General features: G+C 33.6%; 1 non-coding gene across 1 annotated transcript; it reads right to left on the minus strand.

Moving 5' to 3' along the window:
* Positions 1-13,036: 13,036 nt before the first annotated feature.
* TRNAN-GUU (transfer RNA asparagine (anticodon GUU)) lies at positions 13,037-13,110 on the minus strand. Its single transcript has one exon. It is a non-coding gene; the product is annotated as a tRNA-Asn (tRNA).
* Positions 13,111-13,321: the final 211 nt, after the last annotated feature.

Consider the following 13,321-nt stretch of genomic DNA (forward strand, 5'->3'; position numbering starts at 1 on the left):
AAATCTTGGCCCGACTACGGTAGTCCCATAGTTTAGGAGCTATAGACCTTTAAATTTCATTTTTTCGTATTTTCGGCAGCCTGAAAGGAACCATTTCTTCACCCAAGTTAATCTATACTTTTTGTCCTATTTTGGTGTCAGGAATCACCTCCCAAACATTGTCGGTGTTGTTTTGAAACACCCTGTATATCACTTCGTAGAATATTATGCTTTTATTAACCTTTTCTTCAGTTCTGTGTCGATCTTTCCGGATAGAAGATTTTGTTTTCCTTCATATGGAGCGCTTAGATGGCAAGTAATAAATCCAAATAATGTAAAAATGGACTAATGCCTCCATTTACTTCTATACATGGGTGTCTTTGAAAAAAAACAGTAAATCACAAGATCATAAACTGCATAGTTACTGTTTTGGCTGCCCACATAACAGAAATATGAATTATTCATGAAGTGTTGAACTTCCAATTTTTCTCGGTTACAAAACGACTCATTAAAAATTTCGTACAGAGTACTGTACTACACGGTACGGAAGCGTGGATATTGCCCCCCCCCCCCGCAAAAAAAAAAGGTGTAAAACGATTGAAATGTATGAACGAAAATTAACTGAATGGAACGAGAAACCAATGAGTTATTTTGCGAATAATAGAAAAGAACAGGACAACGTTTAATCGCCACTACAGTTTGTTAAAAAAAAAAAAAAGCGCAAAACGCAATTCCGTGTTTCGATTCCAGCAATTGGGAAATCTGTGTTGAAGGGTGGATAGCAAAGAGCAGAAAACAACTTGCTCTAATGATTTATTAGTCCACTTTCTACACTGGACTACGAATCATATATTTTCTTTCTTTCATTCTTGATTATAACATCTTGTTCGAAAGACACAAGCCTTATTATTATTATTATTATTATTATTATTATTATTATTATTATTATTATTATTATTATTATTATTATTATTATTATTATTATTATTATTATTATTATTTTAACAATTTAACACCCGACTATTTGACTAAGGACAAAGAAAAATGAGTAGTAAGTCTTTGTTTAATGGATCGACTGAAATTTCTGAATCTGGAACTTTGTACTGTGAATCGAACACTGTTCAGCTACCTCAACTCGTGCAGGAATAATAATAATAATAATAATAATAATAATAATAATAATAATAATAATAATAATAATAATAATAATAATAATAAAATATGTTATCTTAATCTTAGATCGCTATCAATACGCGAGATAGTTAGATAAGACAATCACAGAATGGCAGGCAACAGGAAGCGTACCGTTATGGTATATGTAATAGTTTGTTAATAATTGAGATTCAGGATTCCTCGATAAAAAAACATTTTTATGTGAGTTGTCAGATTATTATTGAGTTATTGTCTTTTGTATAAATTCTCTTTTTTTTTCTCAAAACAACAAGTAGGAAGTTTTCAGTTAATCCTTTATTGAAGAAGAAAGAGAAAGTGAAGATCGAAATTCATGAATTGTTTTTATTTTTTAGCGCTTGCGGTATGTTTTTAATAACATTCCCATTTGACGTGTGTAGAGCACCTAACTACACCAAACCTATTTCCTTATGAACAAAAGCAAGATATAACAAAGACAAGGACATACAGTATTTTAGCAACATTCTTGAGCAGCGGTGCACATCTCCCTTCCCCAAGTGCTTGGGTGCAATCCTCTCAATTTTACCATTTTTTCTCCCCCCTTCCCCTCCAAAGTAGTAGCAGAGAAGGCCGGAGTTGCTTGTGACAAAACTAAGATAACTTGTATGTAGTTTAAATTTTATCCAATATAGCATCGTTCTTAGAAGCGTAATATTAAGTTCCGTTGTGCCATTGTCAATGAAAAATTATGCCCCTTCCACCCCGCGAAAAAATCTTATTAGCCCAACCTGTGCCCTAAAACTTTTCTGCGGGCTTCTCTGTTTTCAGATGTCTTCGTTCTTAGCAGAAATAAATACTTTAATTTTGTATCCTACAAAAGCTACACCCAGTTTCCAATTCTTTCCAATGCAGTGACGACGACAGATTTAAATTTTGGAGGAACATTGACTTTTTCTGAAAAGTTTCAAAGAAAAGCTTCATATTCACCAAGCTGCATCAAGACTTTTTTTTTTTTTTTTTAACGAAAGTTATCAGACCATAATGATTTTGTTATTACACTATATACCTGTATGAGCAAAATTTCAACTTAAATTGAATTTATCCTCCTTGTTATACCCTCTTCTTTTTGACTGATTTCAACTGCAAGCCAAAACTATTTTAGCATCCTCAAAGAAAGCAGACCCAAGTTTCATTCAAATCGAATAAATTTTACGAAAAAAAGAAAAAAAAAAACATCATGGAAGCGAAAGCAAGACACACAAATACAATTTGTCGTCCAATAACAAACCAAACATTATAAAAGAGCCAATACAGAACTGTGCATTTTTTTTTTTTTTTTAAGAAACTCACACGGATATTCTGTAATACAAAATTTTACAAGTAGTATGTACGTTATTTGTAGGAATATTTAGGTAATTCACTGTTAGGACGATTAGTGTCACTGTTAGGAGAAGATATATAACAATACATGCCATCTGCCACTTAACAGTGCATTACTTTTTACGTATGTATTACTATTATTATTAAGCATTTTGGTTTTGCCAAGTGCTGGGACTAATAAGTTCCTTTTTTTCTTTTTTTTTTCTAATTTTAGGTTTAGGCCTGGCAATGTTTCCTTCACGTTTATCGATCTTCAGCTTCCTCTTTTCACTCCCAATATTTTCTACTATTTTTTCCAATCATCGATGAGTTGTATTCTTCTTTATCCTATTCCTCGCTTTCCTTCCACCTTTCTTTCCTATTCTATTGCAGTATGACGAAACTAATTTCCTCGCAATATATGTCCTATCCAATTAGCCTTCCTACTAAAGATGCTGACTAAAACTGTTCTCTTCTCTCCTATCAGTTTTAAAACATCTTCCTTTGTTACTTTCCCTGTCCGTTTTATCTCCTCTAACACCACATTTCGAAACTCAATCAATATTTCTTCTCTAATTTCCGCAATATCTAAATCTCAGAGACTTTTACGTATGTAGTACCAAGTAAACAAATATTCTATTCCAGTATAACAAAAACAATAATTTATTATTAACAACTAATGATATACTTTAAGCACCATAAATATTATTTTTTCTTATCAATTTACTCGAAAATTACGCATGATTATTTACCCCCTCCCCAATGTGTAATTTTCTTCATCTCGACTTCATAATTTAGGGCTATTTCTCATTAACCATACAGTGTACAGTCATCTTGCAGGTGTCATAATAAAGCTTCATGAAGATATAATTAAGTACCAGTTTCTTCTCAACAGATGGCGCGGTTATCGTACACCACTTTTTAATTTACAAAAAAATCTTTGTTTCCTCAAATACTACGCATGAAAATTTTGTTCCACTTAATGAGATGTATATATCTGACATAAAATAAAGCTGTACTTTCGGTTGACGTTAAAAGTTGAAATTTGGCATGATTGCAGATTTCCGAGATTAACACACAGGAAAATTGTCAAAAGTGAATATTTGTAATTTTTATGGGGTCTAAAGGGGGGCGGGGTAAACAAAAATTCCTCATGTGCGGAAACTTCATAACGAGGAACTACATAATTTATACGGTTTACCCAACATTGTTAGGGTCAACAAGTCTACTAGGAGGCTTAGGTGGGCAGGTCATGTAACTAGAATGGAAGAAAGTAGACACGCTTTCAAAGTCTTGACTGGATGATCAATCGGATCGGAAGAACCTACGACCATTAGAAAGACCTAGGCGCCGATGGGAGGACAATATTAAGATGGATCTTGCAGAAATAGGAATACAAAGTAGAAACTGGATCCAGTTGGCTAAGTATAGAAGTCAGTGGAGAGCTTTTGTGAACGCGGTATTGAACCTCCGGGTTCTATAAACCATAGGGTTAGTTATTTAAATGAACTGTTTTTTTTTTTTTTTGGGGGGGGGACATATAATCTCATGTTTTAGGTTCTTGAAATTGGAATAAAAACTTGAAATTTGGTATGCTTGTACGTTTTGTATAAGATTATTTAACAAAATCACTAAAAATAAAAATTACCAACTTTAGTGGTTTTATGGGCAACTGAGTAATCTTCCGCATGCTATTTATATGGGACACTTTTTACACTCCAAAATTATTGGGCACTTCTTGTAGGGCTACAATGATTAAATTTGACATGATTCTAGCTTTTCCGGACGAAGCGACAGGAAAAATTAATAAAAGTGAATACTTTTAATGTTTAGAAGGTCTGAAGGAGCACTGAATAAATTTCCCATGTTATTTAAATGGGCGTTTTTTTAAACTATAATCTCATATTTTAATTGCTTGGAATTGGAATAAAAACTTTGAATTCTGTATGCGTGTACGTTCTCCTTAGCATTACCTAATAAAATCACCAAAAACAAAAATTTTCAACTTTAGTGTGGCTATATGGAGAACTGAAAAATCTTTCCTACATCCCAAAATGTTTAGACACTTCTGGCAGGGTTAGAATGATGAATTTTTTCACGATTATAGCCTTCATTATGGCATTAAGCCATAGAAAAATTGCCAAAAGTGAATATTTTTAGTTATTAATTGGTCTAAACGGGGGGATAAAGAAATTCCCATGTTATATAAATGGGCGTTTTAAATAGGGATGCGCACGAGACAAGATTTGAGGTTGTCTCGTCTCGAAAATGTGCTGTAAAAGTGTTGTCTCGACTCGAAAAATGTATATTTTTCTATTGGAAGAGCTGTGTCTCGACTCGACTCGTGCGCATCCCTAGTTTTAAATGAAAATTTATAAGAAATTGACTGCTAAAGTAATAAGTGAGGTACAATTTGTACCCCGCTTGTCGTTCCTAGGGATATATGTATGCAAGTGCGGATCTAAGGGGGGCTATAGCCCCCCTTGACGCTCAGGTATACACTGGATAAAATGGACTTCAATTCTGTTTCACACTGGATAAAGCGGTAAACTATGGTTTAGCCCCTTCCTTGATCATATCCTGGATCCGCCACTATATGTATGTATGCATAAAATCTTTGGACGTTTTCTTTTCGTTATATGCTAGAATATTGTAGAATTTGTAAATTTGACCTCAATAATCTTGCGTATTCTATGTACACTTGCATAAGAATGTCGATATATTAAAATTTACATAAACAATTAAGCATATAATGTATTTTCTATTTCTACATGTCATTAGTATATAATAACATATAAGACAACTTCCTATTATCTAAGTTATCTAATTATAATTGTAACACTTAAATAACAAACAAAAGAAATAATATAATCTGCGTAAAAGAAAGTGACTTAAACATAAAAGCCGATAGATTTTCATAATAAAGAAAAAAAGGCGATTTCATAATATTTTATGGTTTTAAAGAAATTACAACATTGGATGACAAGTCGCTCACAATCTCAGCATTTGTAAATGATAGCTATGCAAATGAAGATGTTCTTTCTTATTGGTAAAATGTAGAATGCTTTTTCTGTTATCAAAAGTGAAAGTGAATACATTCATAAAGTTGTAAAGAGGAATGAAAAACAACAGTTAAATAATATGGGAACTGACAGAAAAAAATGATATGATAATTTTTCAGCAAATTTCTCCCAATAGCACCATTCTTTCACATAATATTATGCGATCAAATAGATTGTTATTTGTTTTCGTTCACTTGTTTCCCTGACCTTTGCGGTTGAGAAATTTTCAGAAGGGAAAACGAAAAAAATATAAAGAAATAAAAAGCAAGCATAAAGGAAGAGTAAAAAATAGTTCATGATTAATTAACAAGAAAATACGTTAAGATCACACTGAAATAAATAACAATAAAACAAATACAGTGGAGTCACGATTATCCGAGCTTCAATTAACCGAGATTCCGAGCTTAATCCAAACAAACAAACGAAAATTAAAAAGAAAACTAATCCGGTTACAACGATAAGCAGTGTATAGGTTTTTGTTTCAGCAAGAAAGCAAACAAAGGTGGTGTAAAGATAACGACTCCATCCAACTTGGCCAAACGAGCGAATTGCACGTCTTGAGTTTCAGTTTGAGAATTCAGTGTTCTACGTCGAACAGCAAGATGACACGGCACCAGCTGTCATCATGATGTTGCTACGTCTGTGCAATATAGCGGCCATAAACGAGACAGAACACTACGTTAATGAAGCAGAACACTACGAAAGACTTTTTTTTTTTTTTAATTAACCCTTGTCCGGGCAAGCTATTTTTATAATGTAGACAGCAACTGGGGCCTTACCAACTCGATATGTTCATGACTTTAACTTTGACTAAAGATAGAAGAATTCAGAATTTTATGTCATCGAAATATTTATGGTTATTGAGAAATTCGAAAAAAAAAATATATGAAGCTACTGGCCCTGGGAGGCCCCGCTTGCCCGGATAAAAGTTAAATTTGTGTATGCTAAACAGTACCTTATTTATGTTGTGTTTTGTATTGTGTTCTACTTATGTACGTATCAATATGAAACTGCATCTTATTTACTGTTTTATTGCTAATTCCTCATGCATATATGTATGTATAATTATATGTTGTGCCGTATGTCCAATAAAAATAATAAATACGGTATTACCTGACCAGCGAACGAGTGCGGGTGGCCGGTTTTGGAACTAAAATGCAAACAGCAGTGTTTCTAACCGGATTACTTGTAATCAATCTATCACAGTTCTTTTTATCCTGTTCGTAATAAACCACTTCACGCATATGCTCAAGTCAGGGGCATATCCAGGGGGCGGGGCGATTGAGGCGATTGCCCCCTCAGAATATGATATATTTTTTATTTTAAAAATAAAACCTAAGAATTTTCACCTTTGTATTATAAATGTAAAATAAATCTTAAAGTAAGTAGGCCTTACTTTTTTGTTTTACGTTGCAGAAGTCAAATAAAGCATTAAATTGCAAGAAATTACTTACATTGGCGTTTTTGCTCAAAGAAATGTCCACCTTCGAAATCGCAGGTGGCCATTTCTGTTCTAGAAATTGCAGACAATAGCTACTTTTTTTTTTTTTTTTTGCAATACACTCTCACCTTGATTTGATTTCGAACGACTGCCCCCCAAACATTCATCCTGGATCCGCCCCTGGCTCAAGTTAAGACAAACAGTTTCAAAAGTTATTGGTTATTTGCAGAACATCTTAAATGTTTTAAAATAATTCACTACACAAAAGTCATATGCATAATATGTGTAGTAGGGCGAAAGTAACAAGCAACAGAACAACTACAACAAAAATACACCCCCATATTAACTTGCGAACAAACTAGCGAGCAGCGTTTTACAGGCTGCTCCTGTTTTGTGACATCGAATGAAACTTAATCAATTTTTATACAATCTGCTTAATACACGGTAGAAGCTCACTGAATTGTCAATTGTGCTATGTTGTTCTTAAATTGGTAATTTCCATTCATATACCACTATTCACAATACATCTGCATTACTGCAGGAGTTGTTCACTACAACTACATAACTTGCGGCGTTCTTTATTAAGCGTAAAGAGATTAGGCTATGCATAATATCCAAACAGCAACTTTTAAAAGCCGTTGGATATACTGCAGAGTGAAACTCTCCGCTCCCCTGTCCCACCGCACTTGTGAAGAAACTGATGCAAAGACAACAGCAGCGCCATCCTCCCAAAACCGCACTGCTAACTGCTATCCTGGTCAGGTAATAATAATCTATTATATAAAAGAGAACGCACAAATCCTTTGTTAGCTCATCACGCTAATACGGCTGAACCAATTTCTTTCATTTTTGGGGGGTTATTAGGATTTGGACCCTAGATGGTTTTTATCATATCACTTTAATTTTTAATTACCAGTGTCTTGAGATAATTGACCATTCAAGTGTCCATAACGTACAAATCCTTTGTTAGTTCATCATAGGTATAAAAATAAACGTATTTATATGCAACCCGCATGACCGTGTCACTCGGCGGGTTAACATAAATGACAGGCGCTATAATGTTAACATTTACTGCAATTTGAAAGCGAAAAAGTAAAAATTATCTAAGTAACAAAGTTTATTGCGTTCCGGGGTGACCGCAGCGAAGCGGGGTGAACGCTGCTAGTAATTAATAAAGACAAATAAACACTTTTTCTATGTACCCATCCGTGTTAACCGAGTTTTTGCTTATCCGAGTTAAATACGGTCCACATTAGCTCTGATAATCTGGACTTTACTTGTAAAACACCGTGTCCATAAAAAATATCATCATACTTTAAATTGGTATTACGTTATTTTGGATAATCATGTTTAAATGAAATTGGTCACATTTGAAAGAAAAACTCAAAATAGTTTTTGTGCATGTCAACAGTGGACAACAATGTTAATAATCAAACACAGAAAAAGTATATTCACTCATGTTTAAATACCACTCATTCTAGCTTTGAAACTTCTTGTAAACATTAGCAGACAAATTCTGACCAAAGCATATATTAACTAACTAGCAGCGTTCACCCCGCTTCGCTGCGGTCACCCCGGAACGCAATAAACTTTGTTACTTAGATAATTTTTACTTTTTCGCTTTCAAATTGCAGTAAATGTTAACATTATAGCGCCTTTCATTTATGTTAACCCGCCGAGTGACACGGTCATGCGGGTTGCATATAAATACGTTTATTTTTATACCTATGATGAACTAACAAAGGATTTGTACGTTATGGACACTTGAATGGTCAATTATCTCAAGACACTGGTAATTAAAAATTAAAGTGATATGATAAAAACCATCTAGGGTCCAAATCCTAATAACCCCCCAAAAATGAAAGAAATTGGTTCAGCCGTATTAGCGTGATGAGCTAACAAAGGATTTGTGCGTTCTCTTTTATATAATAGATTACGCTAACGTGGCTAATATTAACGCTATTATTTATTAGTTAAGATATGCTTTGGTCAGAATTTGTCTGTTAATTTACTCATGTTTACTTTGTGATTAGTCGATATGGGTTCATTGTTGGATATTTTTTCAGGTACTTGCTGTTTCTACTGGAGGTCACTTGAGAAGCATTTATGTTTCTGTACTGTTATGCAGTAATGTGCTAACGTAAATTTATTTCCTTTCATTGTGTTGGGTTGTTATTAAAGCAGGGGTACCCACAAGGGGGGGCTATGACGCAAAGTGCGTCACTGAAATATTGGGGGGGGTAAAAATCTGTATAAATATGTTTGAGGGAGTGTAAAAATTAATCGAAAAGAAGATTTTTTTCATAGAAGAACACCTACGGGTAGACAATTGGGGGGGGGTGCGTCTTGGATATAAGGGGGTGGGCACCACTGATTAAAGAATAAGTTTTAAGGAGTTACGGCGAACCCGTAAAACGAATATCACAGCACGAACCGGTGTATTTTGGAATATCACAGCACGCAGAGTCTTGTGCAGGTTTAGCGTGCTTTTAGGCGAAGATTTCGACATCAGGCTCCTACACATACGTCAATTTTGAAGTGGTACCGTGATTTTGTGGATCGTGGCCTGTTCGTATCAATGCTGCCATCCAGTCTATGTCACTAGATATGTTGGAGTGTGTATGGCCTGAATGGGAATATCGTCTTGATGTCTGCATCGTCACTCGTGGGACCCACATTCAATGTCTATGAAGTATAATAAAAAAAATATTTGAGTTTTTCTTTCAAATGTGACCAATTTCATTTAAATAGATTATTCAGAGCGACGTAATACTACTTTAAAGTACTGTATAATAGTATGTTTATGGACACGCTGTGTTTATCCTATATCAACTAATACTTTTAAAATTCAAGAATTATTCGATTATTATTATTATTATTATTATTATTATTATTATTATTATTATTATTATTATTATTATTATTATTATTATTATTATTATTATTATTATTATTATAAAAAAGAAAACAGGATAACTTAAAAATGAACGCCATTTTAAAAACATACTACTTTTCTCTGTTCAGTGAAGAATGCAGCCTTCTAACTCCCGCTCTCCTGTACATTTCTTGTATAAAGTAGAAAAACATTATCTTTCTTTACTTTTTTGTTTAAGTTACCAATCTGATATTGCATATTCATTGAATTCTTACCTATTTTAGACATAGAGGCACTTTTACAAAATACAGGAAAGAAGTTATTAATCCTGTGCTGTTGATTTTCTCACTTAAGTGTCACACTTTCTTATAAAAAAAAATGTTAGCTGAAGAGAATCGTCTTTTCAAGTATATAATATTGTTTTATGTTGTATTTTAAAATGTATCTGTTTAAACTGAAAATACCGTAAAAAGATAACACTCAAAATTAACATGGTTTGCTTATTAAAATAACGACAAGGCAAGTGATGACATATATAGGGCGTTTCTGAAAGTCTTACCGCATATCGCATACAAACGAGAAACTGTGCCCAGCAAAATATGGCGCATCTACAGTATAATCAATCAGTATATTATTGTATTTCCTTTGTAACAAAAATTTATCTTTTGATAAATATCCCTTCGAGAACCCGACATTTTCCTTTAGGTGACTCTTAAATGTTCAAGAACGTAAACCAACTCTTTACGAACTACACGTATTTGGAGATTGGTCGAAGAATTTCCGAATACCTTACTAAGGCATACCACATTGTTAATCGGATACAGCTTGTAAAGTAGTAGCAATAAATTTTGTAAACTTGGTACCTCAATAGTTGTCCGGCGCCTCCACCATGTAATGATTTTATAGATAGAGACTAAATGATGGTTTGAGCGTTTGTTTATATTAATTTATTATAAAATTTTAATTATAAATGTTTTTGATTTTACAAAGATTAAATAGTGTTCTTTTTTAATGACCAGATGAAGGGATATCGATTTTTTGCCAGGTGCCCCTTCCGCTCATGGCAGCATCCAGAACACTGGCAAAGTTTATAGGTGAGATTGTGGATAACTCCCTTAGCTTACGGCAGCCTTGCAAGGTTTTAAGTTATAGTTGGGATTCCTAGTTTAGTGTGACATAGGGTTTAGGAAAGGTGTATTTTTATTTTAATGTGACCTCAGAGCAGGAGATGGTTAGTTGATAAGTTGGTGGATTGATGCCAGGTCCGTTCGTAGTTGTGCTTTTATTTTTTTAATTTTTTTTGTGAGGTCCGTTTCCTTTCGGCTTTTTTTGTGTTAACTTTTATGTCTGCTTTATTGTTTGTAATTAATAACACATTTTGTATTAACATGTGTTTTTGTTGTGATGTTTAGATCCTTATAAAATATATATATATATATATATATATATATATATATATATATATATATATATATATATATACAGTGGCGGATCCAGGATATGATCAAATGAGGGGCTCCATAGTTTGCCGCTTTATCCAGTGTAAAACATGATTGAAGTCCATTTTATCCAGTGTATAGCTGAGGGTCAAGGGGGGCTATAGCCCCTATAGCACCCCCTTGGATCCGCCCTTATATATATATATATCCCCCTCCTCTCTCTAAGTTGTACCTACCATCAAAGTAAAATGATAAAAAACATTCCAGGCCCGAACCCCATCTAGACCCCCAATGTTGAAAATTTGATCGAGATTGATCGGGTGGTTCAAGAAATATTAAGTCACAAACACTCACTTTCATTTTTATTTATATAATTTAATTAATATAACGTGTCTGCTGAGAGCACTCTCAGGGGACGAAGTAAAAAAGCTTTTCGAAATATAGTTATTTCTTTTTAACAATATTATTCACATATTGTAAACTTCTTTTGTGTTCAGTAACGTTTCAGAAAATCCCCATTCGAGGGCTCCAGTTTATAATTTCCTCATAAACAACCTTTGTCAACTCCTTGAAGTTGTCATTTTATACTTGTTTTGACAAGTATTAGCAAAATTTTCAGGAAACAGAATTTTCTATTACTAGCCACTTGTTATAACTGTATTTTTTACTTGAAAAAAAAAAGCATAGAATCTACAACACGTTGAATATATTGCAATATCATAAATATTAGTAAGTCCTTAAATATTTACAATCTGTACAGATTTCCTTTACGGGAGCTTCATTTTGGAGTATACCGGTATACAAGTTTACTATTCCAGAAATTTTGGAACATATCTAAAATTGATGAAGGTAACTTGACTAAAATTACAACTCTATATATTTGTATAGTCATTATTCAGTCCAGTAGCAAACATTGCACGACGAGTTTAGAGGGCGGGCATATTACTTCGTGCAACGATGGTGGTTCTTGAAGGAAGTCACATCGGTAAAAGTTTAATTTTATCACTACATGCTAAGGGAAGGAAGCTTCATACAGTTTGAGGGAACTCTATACAAGAATTAGTACCTTTTGTAAACTTTCTTCCATTATCTTGCACCAATAAAATTTAAATTTTGACCCATGTAACTTCCCTCTGAACCCACCAATGTTATTGGTAAATAATATATGATTAGTCATTTGTTCTAGTACACGTAAAGACTGACTTCGTACTTTATCGTATTATGATAGGATTAGATATTTTTTGTGCGTAACCTGTTAACTGATTTTTAATATTGATGCGATTCTTATATGCATATGAATTCAGAAAGCATTTATCGGAATGAAACTTTTCACTTGTTCCTTGTAACTCATAAATTTAATTTTGAGAAACTTCCTTATAAAAGAGATGAGTAGAAGCAACATACACTCATTTTTACAAAACTTGTTCCATTGAGAAAAAAGGCCCCTAGCAGGAAGTGATAGTCTACCTTGTAATGACTTCGCAAAGTATTTGTTTCGTTTCGCATGATGTATTGATTGTTATAAATTCATTAATTTCCCTTACTCTATGCTACAATTAGTTTATTTCGTTAAATGAAAAATAAACTTTATCCTGATTTAAAATAAAAGAAATTGTGGAATAATCATCCAAATCATTTCGAAAAAAAAAAACTAAATTACACTGTTTTAGTAGTGCTTGAACATTCTTATCATATATGAAATATTGATTTATTAAAGAAAGTGGCTCTGTGAATGAAGAAAAAAAATAAGCGCCCCCGGGTGGGCTCGAACCACCAACCTTTCGGTTAACAGCCGAACGCGCTAGCCGATTGCGCCACGGAGGCGACGAGCTGAGGAGCTCTTGTAGAATGATGTCCTTCGAAGGCGCTGATCTGATTGTCGGAACAGCTAAGATATGTAGAGAATTTTGTGAAAAAAATCCTGGACATTATTTCAGTTACTTTCTTCATTAATATATGTTAGAAGTAAACAAAGAGTATATTTTCCTATTTTTAACTTTTAGCTCTGATAAGTTCTGTGTTAGCAAAAACTCCG

Source organism: Thermobia domestica, chromosome 3 (assembly GCF_964235325.1).
Source record: "Thermobia domestica chromosome 3, izTheDome1.hap1.1, whole genome shotgun sequence".
Lineage (NCBI taxonomy): Eukaryota > Metazoa > Arthropoda > Insecta > Zygentoma > Lepismatidae > Thermobia > Thermobia domestica.